The 12,641-nt window shown below is 41.0% G+C and overlaps 1 long non-coding RNA gene across 1 annotated transcript; it reads left to right on the top strand.

Annotated features, from left to right (window-relative positions):
* Window positions 1-10,838: 10,838 nt before the first annotated feature.
* On the top strand, window positions 10,839-12,553 carry LOC121299551. The gene is made up of 4 exons (XR_005947428.1): window positions 10,839-10,937; window positions 11,099-11,323; window positions 11,824-11,880; window positions 11,979-12,553. It is a non-coding gene; the product is annotated as an uncharacterized LOC121299551 (long non-coding RNA).
* The last annotated feature ends 88 nt before the right edge of the window (window positions 12,554-12,641 follow it).

Raw genomic sequence — 12,641 nt, 5'->3', positions numbered from 1 at the left:
GTTTTGTCTGTATAGTCCGTTTTGTTTGTCTTTTTGTTTTGGCTATGAGTGCCGTGTCCTGTGTCTTGTTTGTCTGTACAGCCTTTTATTTTTTTGTCTGTCTATTTATTATTAAATGCTGAGCGAGACCATTTGCTCAGCTTCACCAAACTCCACCTCTGTTGTTTATTTCCTGGTTCCTGGTTTCTGGTCTGACGTCACCCACTGCAGCCGTCTTTGTGACAAAAACATATTTAGAAATTCTGAAACAGATCCTTTCAGAGATCTCCTGTTCAGTTCTATTTCAGTGGAAGGAAACAATGGTGGTGCTTTGCTGCCACCTAGTGGATTAAATAAACATCATTTAACTTAAAAAAAAAAAAAAAAGTGATAACATTTTTATTAGAACACGAAGCAATACAACAATAAATTATCCTTCTTTCATCTTAGAAAATTTTAAAATCTAGTATTGGTGGAAGAGCTTTCAGTTACAGGGCATTACATTATTTGCATTTAATTTCATTGCATTCTTCTTGTTTTATTGATCTTGCTTTTATTTCCTTCTGTTTTATCTATTTATGCATTTATTCTCCTGCGCATGTATTTTCATTTACTGTGATTTATTGTCTTTCCTGCTTGTGTTTTCTGTTTTAGTCATGTGAAGCGCTTTGAGGCATTGCTTTGTGAAAGGCGCTATATTAAATAAAGCTTGATTGATTGAACAATACAATATAAAATAAAATTCCTTTCATCTCCTTTCCCGTGTATAGTCTGACATCTTCCTGTAGGGGGCGACATTGTCACAAGCGAATTGACTGTGAAAGTACTGTGACACGCCGGCACATCTGGGAGGAGACTCGGGAGAGGCTTGAAGAGTTTCAGTCCTCTGTAAAAAGAACATTGTTAAGCATTGCCGGAGGGTGAATTCACTGTTCAGCTGTATATAATGGCTTGCAATATTCTGTTTATTGTGACTGCAGTACATTGGATTGGTAAGATATTTCATGTATTTATTTATTTGTTTAATAATTGATTTATTTCATTTGTGTCCATGTTTGAATCTTTTTTTTATTTTCAGGTTGCATCGCTGAAGACATGGTGAATCAGTCTCCCGACAATCTGAATGTTACGGAGGGGCAAACAATTGAACTTGGCTGTCATTACAGATCTAGTAGCAATTCTCCTGACTTTGTCTGGTACATACAATACCCAAATGAGTTTCCAAGGTACATGCTTCAAGGGATGTGTTTGGTTACAAGGATAATGCCGCCAGATTCAAACAGCTATTTAACACCACTGTCAACAAAACCTCCTAAAGCATCCCTTTAACAATACAGCAGACAGAGCTGTCTGACTCTGCCGTGTATTACTGTGCACTGAGGCCCACAGTGACAATGAACAACTGCAGAGCTCCACAAAAACACAGGAGACATATGATGTACTGGATCATGTGTTTACAAATATATAACTAATAACTAGGGGTTCTGATTTTAGGGTTTTACCCGATTAAACCCAATTTCTCCCCTCAATAGCTTATTTCTGCATTCGGGTTAAACCTGAAAACTCCCCGAATAGGAAGGCCTGTATATGAATAAACACATGTGCAACACTCTATGATTTAATGCAATCATCTTTATATAGCAACTTTCATAGTAGACCACCATCACAAAAGCACTTTAAAGAGGTTGGCTGTGAACTGTGCATTATATGCAGTCACTTACAATAGAAAATTGATTTAACATTTAATCTGCAGGATGGAGCACAAAGAGGCAAAGTGACTTGCTGAGGGTCACACAGCAAGTCAGTCAGTGGCAGAGGTGGGATTTGAACAGGTGACCTTCTATTTACAAGCCCTGGACTTTAATCACTGGACCACAATGCCTCCAATGCATACAGAAAGAGCTGTTGCCAGTGATGGTAATTACATTTTTACCCAATTCTACCCAAATATTTGTTCTTAATTATATATTTAAAAATAATCCGATTTCACATGATTTTTTCATTATATAATCATTTCCATCTGATTTTTAAAAAACATTCACCAGAGTTCAGAAAAAAAAATAACTTGAAATTCGAACCCCTGCTAATAACTTGAGTTGTAGTCGAGTCCTCAAACCTGGAGTGGAGTGGAGTCAGTCACGAGTCCTGGATGTTGTATGATTAAATGTATTATTATTGCCTCATGTCCTGTGTTTTCTGCTGCTCTCTATCTCTGTGTTTATGCTGCTCTGTATTTCTTCAGATTAGTTTCTAGTCTATGGGGATGTTTTGGGGTACAGTGACAGAGGAAGCAGGCTTTCTTCAGGGTTATACTTCTCTCATTGCTGTTCTAATAAGGAGCAATAATTGAGCTTTAGTTTTTATATTTAAATGCTTTCTTTGAAAATTTGCATATTGCTGGTTTTCTTTTGCCTTTTGTTTCTTTATCAATGCACAGAATATTTCTAGATTTGCAAAGTGGCTGCAGCATACTGTAATATGAAAGCAAATCACAAATCACAAAGCACATATTTGTAAAGAGTTCTCATACAACAGGCCTGCAGTCCTTCATCCAGATAATGGCCCTATTTCCCTCTTATACAGATGCTGGTACCAGTCATTTCTCCTATTGCTTACTATTCCTTTTTTATTATTAAATTCAGCATTTATTTATTTCAATGGTTTTCAACCAGTGGGTAGTGAGGGATGCTCAGTTGGGCCACTACAATTTGGCCGTTGAGAAGATTACATTTAACAATTATTATTACCATATAATGATAACATTTCATGGCATCCCCAGACCCTGCATTAGGAGTAACTTCTGCACTAATCCTTGTTGCTCTGAGCCACAGCGCTGTTATTATTATTCATGTTCCCTTTAGTCTGCTGTACAGACTTCGAGTCACATTCAACAGAATGAAAGACTTCTGAAGTAACATTTTATCATTAGTCAAAGTTAAAATGGGTTGCATTCTATCTTTTTTTTACATTTGCAGATGGGTCATTGGGTTAAAAAGGTTGAAAACTACTGATATTATTATATTATTATTATTATTATTATTATTTTATTTATTATTATTATTATTATTATTATTATTATTATTATTATTATTATTATTATTTTGTTGTTGTTGTTGTTGTTGTTGTTGTTGTTGTTTTTTTAGTTGCTTATGAATTTGAAACCACAGACCTCATTACAAAATGATCATATCATTAAACAAACAAATTAATCTCATATTAAAGAATGTTAAATATTAAATATGTTTTAAAATCAATCAAGTATAACCTGATGATAGATTTGATCCTCCTGTCTGCCAGTCACCACAAAGCGATGTGTAAACAGTTGTTTTAACGTCAATGAGTTAAAGTTCACATTGAAATAGTAATTAATTTGTAAATAATGCAGGGAAACACAGCTCTGAATCTTCACTCCACACTGGTGGGAGGGGTTACTGTACTGCACTGGCACAATAAGAAGCTGCTTCACAGCTGCTTTAATCTGTTCCCATCATGAGCACAGAGTCTGGATTCTTATACCTACTGATAAACACACTGGTTTATTTACACTGTGAGAATCTGAGGATTTATTACTGTCCATTTCCCCTGTACCAGGTTCTGTACATTTGTATTTAGGACTTGTCATTATGTGGAAATGCTGCTCAATTCTGATATAAAAGTAATATGCGTGTAATACGTCATTACCAATATTATTATACTACTGACATATGAGATGTGAAAGAAACCAGACAAAATGTACCGGGATTCCACAGCTGAATCTTCAACTTGTCTCTTCTTTTTAAACTTGTTTCTGCAGGTGTGAGATCTCAGGATCAAATATCTCAGACACCACCATCACTGACTGTGAGTGAAGGGGACACTGCAACCCTTCACTGCAACTACACAGCTTCTGGTTTCAGCAGTCTTCAATGGTACAGACAGAGGCCAAGCAAAAGCCCAGATATTGTGATGATCTTGTTTTCAGACCCAGTGAAAGTCTCATAGTTCAGTGGGTCGCTGGAGAAGGTGAAGAGCTCTGGGGGTTTTATTGTGAGCAATTCACAAGCAGAAGACTGTGACCAATTACTGTGCAGTGGAGGCACAATGTTTGAAAGCTGTGAGAGGACCTTACAGAAACACAGAGTGGAGTTAACAGAACTGAACAGCCTTGATCTGGTGCATTTGCATATGACAGGACAACAGCCCTTTAATTGGACATTAGACTTTACTGACACATACATTCTGTTAGCAAATAAATAAATACATAAATCAAAACATGAACAAAATGTGGGCACTTGTTTGTATAACATGTTATTTTGTTAAAAATTCAAAAAACAATGTTAAAATGATCAGAAATTACCAACGACTCTCAATATGTTCTGCATAATTATGTTTCCACATGGATTTGCCATGGTACATATTGCAACTAAAAAAAAAAAAAAAAAAAAAAAAAAAAAACGAGTCAAGAAGCTGAGAGAGGAGAAGGGAGACAAGTCATACCATGAGAAATCAGTCACTATAGAATACAACACATATATAATAATAATAATAATAATAATAATAATAATAATAATAATAATAATAATAATAATAATACATGTTTTTTCTTCTATATGATTTGATAATTGTTCAAAGATTAAGAAAGAAAAGTTGTAGAAATGTTTGCACCCGCAACAAACTCTTACCGAAGCCTTGGTGCCAAACCCGACAAAGATACAAATAAAACATTAATTGTTGTAAAAGTAGACTAGACAATTGAAATTTTACTCGATGATGTAAATAAATATGATACCCAACATCGAGATGCACGTACTACCGGTACAGAACTTTCTTATTTCTTGACTAATTCATATATTAAATGTAAACTGCAGACTCAGGATATAATGGAAAATCAAATGTTTTGTTACAAAATGTTCCTCAGCTAGACATTTTATTTGTTTATGTTCAATGTGCTTTACAGTTGACAATTGCAAGTATTTCAGGGATAAAGTGTGTTCAAATGGATCAATTGGAAAAAACTTAGTTCAGTTGGGTAATTTGTTCAATTGGGTTATTAAGATCTTAAGTTGGACAAAACCCAGAAAGCCATTTAACTTGGGGAAAGGAGTTGATGCATGCATACATACATACATACATACATACATACATACATACATACATACATACATACATACATACATAATCAGCCATCTTTCTGATGGCGTTGCCTCTTGGTGGGAACTTTGGTTCAAAGTAACAAAACCAGAATATTCTGAGGCTCGTTAACACATTGATCGGTGTTTTCTTCTACAATACAACAAAGACTGCACTGGCTTGTGCATATTATTACACCGCTGTGCTGTTTAATAGGTATCATTGTATTCATGATCAATTCAATTCACTCACCGGTGTGCTTATTTATTAAATGTAGCCTATACTTGAACACAGTGTTTATAATGACACTAATAACCGTGCTTTGTTCTTTCTGTCTTCTTTCTTTTCTTTCTCTTTTTTGTTTCTTTAGAAAATACACAGGAGCAGTCTGTCAATCAAACTGCTTCCTCCGTCACAGTAAAAGAAGAGGACAATGCGACTTTACCCTGTTATTATAAGGACACTGCAACAAACGCTTTCATGTTCTGGTGCATTCAAACTGGCAGCCCAACTCCACAACCAATATACAGTGATTTTCTTAGTGACAGCGACTTTCCTTCAAAGATGCAAAAGCGTCTTTCTGCATCTCACGACAAGACAGGAAAAACATTTCATCTCAACATCAGTTCAGTGGATCTTTCAAACTCTTCAGTTTATTTCTGTGCACTGCAGCCCACAGCGAGAGAATCTGCACCAAGTGCCACGCAATAACCTCATTGCCACCTCCTGCATGTGTTCCCACCTTCATGTGTTTAAGTAATACAACAGTGCAAACAAACGTTTAAATTTACATGACAAAAATAAACTTGATCTCAATGTTTTCATGAGAAAAGAAAAAAAAAGAGAATTATTGTTAATTTTTCAATTGTGATCCTTTATGTAGTTTAATATGTTAAATACACCCTAATGCACTCCCTGTTGGATCTGTCGATCTGTGTTAAACAGTATGGAACACAAGTCATGACACAAGAAGAACGATAGGTTGCGGATGCAACCCCTGTTCCCTGAAGGAGAAAATAACCATCAAGGTATGGGATATTGCCGTCAGGCAGTAGGGATTGGCTGAGCTTTATAGCAAAGCTGCCGATAGGCCTGTGTGTGAGCTGACATGTAAGCCCGCCCCCCTGGGAGCTTACAATATGCAGTGCGCGGAGACTCTCTTCCTCTTTTGCTCTTCAGGCCATGAAGGCTTCCGGAGCGACCTCGAGGCTTGATGGTTATTTTCTCTTTCAGGGAACCGGGGTTGCATCCGCAACCTATCGTTCCCTTTCAATTCGAAAATAACCATCAAGGTATGGGAACAGTGTACCCAAGCCGTCGCGAGGGAGGATTCTCGGCAGTAGGACAGACTTACATCATAACGCAACTGCATAGGCAATACATCTACGCATATGCGGAGCTGCGCCTCAGCATCTATGCTCGCAATGACACCTGTCCTAATGTGGAATAGTCAACACCATATTGGCATCCTGAGGTGCCATAGAGTGTAGTACAGATGCTACAAATAGTTGAGCAGAGGAATCCAGTACGTTTAACCAGTAAAACCTCATAAAAGTATGCGGTGTAGCCCAACTGGCTGCCGCGCAAATATCAGACACCGGCACCCCTCTAAAGAGGGCCCAGGATGTCGCCATACCCCTAGTGGAATGCGCCTTCAACTGCCCTGGTGGTGGAAGGCCTGCAGACTCATAAGCTAATTTAATAGCATCCACTATCCAATGGGAAAGGCATTGTTTAGACAATGGCTGACCCAAAGTCTTAGAACCATGGCATATGAACAATTGTTCTGTTTGCCTCACAGTCATTGTAAGGTCAATATACCAACTGAATGCCCGCACGGGGCAGAGCATGTGTAACCGGTCTTCCTCTGGGGAAGAAAAAGGAGGAGGATGGAACACCATCAACTCGACTGGTTGTTTCAAATGAAACAGGGATATGACCTTAGGTAAAAAGGCTGGATTTGGGTGCATGGAGACCTTAGAAGATGAATGCACTGACAGCGCGTGTAACTCGCTGATGCGTTTGGCTAATACCATTGATAGCACAAAAGACACAAGCTTCATATCCATGGTGTGGAGAGGCTCGAATGGTGCCTTGGTAAGGGCTTCCAGCAGCACGTCAAGGCTCCATGATGATAAACTGGTTATTCTTGGGGTTTGGATGCCAAAGCCGTCCTTGGGCCTGGGATAATAGGTCTGCTCGCAGGGGAAGCTCCCGTGGTTGTCCATGCAGCAACTGCACCAGGCTCAGAAACCATATCCTCCAAGGCCACCGAGAAGTGACCAGGATCACTGATGCTTGTTCTACCATGACCTTCTCTAAGGAATCAGTGGAAATGCATATAGGAGCCTTGGCGGCCATTCATGAGCCAGTGCATCAACTCCTAGGGGGCTGTTGAGTTCCCTCACTGAGAACCATAGGGGGCAGTGCGTGGTCTCTCGTGAAGCGAAGAGATCTACTTGCATCATGCCGAACCATTCCCAAACACGCCCTTCCACCTGAGGGCTTCCTCTGGATAGGAGATCTGCTGCATAATTGACTCTGCCCGGTAGGTGAACCACGCGCAAAGAGGTCAAACACGGCTGTGCCCATAGTAACAGCCGTGTTATCATCCAGTGAAGGCGAGGGGACCATAGGCTGCCCTGGCGGTTGATATACGCCACAACCGTGGTGTTGTCCAACCGCACTAACACGTGCTTGCCTAGAAGCACTGCCAAGAAGTGTCAAAGTGCGAGGTCCACTGCTCTGAGTTCCAGATCATTAATGTGGGCTGACCTCCAGGGTCCTGATAACACTTCATGGATCCTTGAGCATTTCCAGACTGCTCCCCAACCTTGGTTGGAAGCATCGGTCATGACAACCTCCCTTCGGAAGATGGGACCTAAGCGCATGCCCTGGCGGATGTTTGACGGAACTTTCCACCAGCGCAGTGCTCCCTAAGCAGGTTCGAGATACCATCAACCAGTGGTGTTTGTCTCTCTGCGGATGCATCACGAAGCATTGAACCAGGCCCGTAGAGGTCTCTGGTGTAATAAGCCCAAGGGTAAGGCTTGCTAAGCGGCAGCCATTAGCCCCAGCATGAGCTGACACAGCTCCATGCTGATTGTTTCTCTCAACCTGAACAGGGAGAGACATTGCTTCAGTGAGGCAACTCTCTGTGTCAACAGGGTCGCTTCCATGGACACTGAGTCCAGATGCAGACCCAAGAATTCGTTCTGTTGGCTTGGCACAAGGCGGCTATTGTCTGAATTGACCTTCAGATCTAGCCACTGAAAATGGTCTGTAACCATCACTGTGTGCTGTGCCAACTGCTCCTTCGACTGCGCGCAGATGAGCCAGTCTTCCAGATAGTTCAGCAGTCGGACACCTTGAGCCGGCAAGGGAGCTAGAATGGCATCCATACATTTGGAAAAGGTTCGAGGAGCTTGTGACAGGCCGAATGTGAGGACACAGAACTCGTACACCCTGCTCTGAAATGCGAAACGTAGATACTTCCTGTGACCCGGGCAGATGGGAACGTGAAAGTACGCATCTGTCAGGTCCATGGTGGTTAACCAGTCGCCGTGTCGGACTGACTGGATGATGTGCCTGTGCGTGAGCATCCTGAACGATAACCTCTGCAGGTATTTGTTCAGTACTCGCAGATCTAAAATAGGGTAGAACCCGCCATCCTTTTTGGGCACCAGGAAGTATTTGGAATAGAACCCCTGGTCCAACAGAGCAGGATCTATTTGTCAGGCTCCTGCACTCTCGTCTGCAAGAGCCAAAGCTGACTTCTGTCCACCACCAGAGACACGATGCTCCTGCCCTGAGCCTGCGCGTTGAGCTTGGCCAGCTTCACCAGGAGCTGACTGACCGTGCCCAACTTGCTTCTGAAGGCCGCAGAAGGGCACTCAGGCAGGTCTCTAATGAATGCCGCTTGGTAGACTGTCTGTAAGCTGGCTACATTAGATAGTCTCTCTGCCTCTGTGGCCTCAGAGTACCCTTTCTTCAGGTGTACCTCTGTGATCCTGCACTGCTTATTGGGGCATGTAGGGTTTTTTGTAAGCCCCGATAATGTTGGCGTCTTCACCAACGCGGCGAACGCAGCGTCCACCGGTGGGAAGGACGCTAACCCAGCTTCACTTGCGCCCTGCATAGTAAAGGCCGAAGCCTTGCAAGAAGTCGCAGGAGCAGAGGCCAGGGCCCCCCAAGTAGACTGCACCTCCTTAACAAAGTCCGGGAATGCTGGGAGCATCCTGGACTGATGGGACTGGGCTGAAGGCGACTCAAACAGTGATCGCCGGGGAAGTTCTGTCTTAGGCCATTCGATGCCCAAGTGGCGGGTTGCTCTCTCCACCACAGCCCATGTAGGGTCATCGGTATCCAGCACCTCAAGCTCATTGTCGTGCTCAGAGAGTGGGGAGGCTACCTCAGCCTCTATACTGTCCCTTTCCAGGATGTCAGATGCGTCTCTGGAAACAGCATCAATATCCCAGTCCTTTTGAGGTTGCAGTGGAAGGGGAACGACCAGTGCAGGTTGTGAAGGAGCCACTGGCTGGCTAGCGACGGACCCAGTTGGTTGTTCTGGGGCTCAGGGCACCACATTAGCTAGGGACATGAGGATGGACTGCTGTCCCATCATGACCTCCATAAACTGAGACATCTTGGAAGTTAGTTCCACCACCTAGACATCCTACGGGGGCGTACCCTAGAATGGGAGGGGCTGCGTTCCTGAGCGCATCTGGTAGCGGACCTCTGACTTGCTGTAATTTGGGAGGACGGGCTCCTGGAAAGCTGCAGCCGCCCTACATTGTCCTACACCGCGTAACGTGTATTATTATAATTATAGAAAAATAAAGAAGGATGAAAAAATAATATTATGCAAGAAAAACCCACAAAATAACAGAGATTTATAATTCTAGTTGAACTATGCCTTACCAGAATGCAACGCTGCTCTTACTCTCCTGCCCCGCCCACTCACTGCCATTTCCCTCACACGAAGTAGAAACGATCAGTTTAACCCTGAGGTCTGTACGACAGTTCAAGGGAATCCCACCAGGGGGCGGTGTAGGACAATAATTTGTTCAATGCTCATTCACAGTCAGCTCCCACTCGCCATGTCTCCTGGTGCAGCTGCTTTCCAACTCTACCTGTATGAAAACAGTATGAGAATGACACCCCTGCTGACAGCATGAAGAAATGATGTCAGATAAGCGGTGTTACATTGTGTTCTTCCGTCTCAGTAACAAGGACCTCGGACAATCAGTGTGAATGCAGCCTGTGTATTGAGGTACAGGCAGGCAATGTGTGTTGATAATGAATACACTGTACAGAGGATCAGATACATTAAGAGACATTGGGCCATGTCAATAAAAAAATAAAAAAATTAAAAAATTAAAAAATTAAAAAAACTGAACACAGTGAGAGTGCTTAAGGTTACTTGAAAATATGATCCTTTGTTTCCCCAGTGTAGTTTCTTTTTAGACCATTCCCAGCGCTCTGCAGAATCCACTGTGTTACTGTGTTACTGTGTAACCCAATGCGCTCCCTGCTTGGATCTGTCTGTCTGTGTTAAACAGTATTGGAACACAACTCATGACACGAAAGAACCTCGTTCTGGAGCTTCACTGCGTAATGAAGAAGACAGAGCGCAGCCCGGGTTCATGGGTTCTGATTGGACATCAGAGAAACATCCCTACACACGGAAGAAACGCACACTGATCCGCTAAGAGGTGCGGCTGCAGACTGGCATTCAGTACTGAGCAGAAACCAACAGAACAGAGACATAGAACTCATTCAAACTGAATGAACAGCGATAACCATGCTGTATGCAGGTCTCCTCACTGCAGTCTTCTATCTAACCTTTGGTAAAGATGTATTTTATTGTAATAACAGTTTCGTGGATTCAGCTGCAGTTACTAAATCGTGCATAATAATTATTATTATTATTATTATTATTATTATTATTATTATTATTATTATTATTATTATTATTATTACGTTGTTGTTTGTTTGTTTGTATTTACAGACTGCAGTCGTGGTGATGAAATTAATCAACTCAATGACACGATTAACTCGAAAGTTAGCAGCGACGTGAGGATATTCTGTAATTACTCCCTGAGCAGTAGCGCTAGCAATGAAAATCTGTTCTGGTACAAGCAGACTCCAGGCAGCTCTCCTCGATATCTGCTTCATCGCATAAAAGGTTCCACTGATGAATTCCGATCAGATGAAACTGAGGCCAGGTTTTCCAGTAAGTTGGACACATCGCAGAAGATGACTAGTTTAACAATCGTGAACACACAGCTGTGTGATTCTGCAGTGTACCTGTGTGCGCTGAGTACCACGGTGCTGTCTTTACATTACTGCCTTCTACAATAACACAGCCCATTCAGAGCGCACTAATGAATTCCTTCACTGGAAAAACACACAAACAACATCACGTCTGTTTTATTTGTTCTGTTGCGGGTTAAACATCTCAGTTACAATGTGTGTGTACAGTATGTTATTACTCGGTAATTAAGAGAGTGAGTAGTTTAGATCAGCAGTCGAATAACTGGGAATATTGATAATAATAATAATAATAATAATAATAATAATAATAATAATAATAATAATAATAATAAATAATAATAATAATAATAATAACAACTTAAATTAAATAAAATAATGTCTTATTTCTTAATGTATGCTTTTATTACCATTTATTTAATTTGTATTGATTGATTGTATTTATTTTTTGCCTGTTGCTAGTGTCGATTCCCTTTAACCCGTAGCGGCAAAATAGGCATGGATGGGACAGGCAGAAAGGTGAGTCAAATATTACATTCCTTTACTGTGCTATCAAAATTAAATGGTTTTTCACACACACAAATCTAACCTACAATAATACTTATTACATTGTACAGGAAACTCAACAAGTACATCATCTAGTGAACAACCAAACAATGCGCACATACCTGCGCTTCAATATGAAGGCGGACAAGGACGTGCTTGTATCAATACCAAGGGAATCGATTCACGTTTAATCACAGTTACGGATATGTCGGATTCAAAGAGGTTTGCTTTTTGTTCATTTTATACACGCTGGGGGGCTTTTGCATGTGTTTTATTCAATAGCCGATTCTATTTACAAACATATTAGGCTCAGAAAAAATATTTCAAATGTCAGTTTAAATTTATGGGATATTTTCATAAAATTCTCCAGCGTGCTTTTATCAACATTGCAGTTGCTTTGGCTTACTCCTTCTTTCTGCTCTTTTTAAAATAAATGAATAAATACAGAAATCAACCCTATCCTGCTTAACCCTCAGCCCTCTACACTGTTAAAATTACAACACAGTGCGGTTTGAGGTTAAAATCGACGAAGAATATTCTGTTTTGGGTATCATTATTACAAGGGTCTCCAATAGCAACCACGAGATTGTGTTCCTCTCAATCTGCTATTTTTATTTAATTAGAAATGTCGCAAGCAGACATAATAACGCAGTCTTAAAAAAAAAAAAAAAAAAAAGAAAACAACAAAAAAAAGATCCATAGAGACATTTTCCATTTGCGTTTCGTACCTGACC

Source organism: Polyodon spathula, chromosome 25 (genome assembly GCF_017654505.1).
Source record: "Polyodon spathula isolate WHYD16114869_AA chromosome 25, ASM1765450v1, whole genome shotgun sequence".
Lineage (NCBI taxonomy): Eukaryota > Metazoa > Chordata > Actinopteri > Acipenseriformes > Polyodontidae > Polyodon > Polyodon spathula.
Note: the sequence above shows the minus strand (reverse complement) of the source record. Positions and strands in the feature narration are given on the sequence as shown.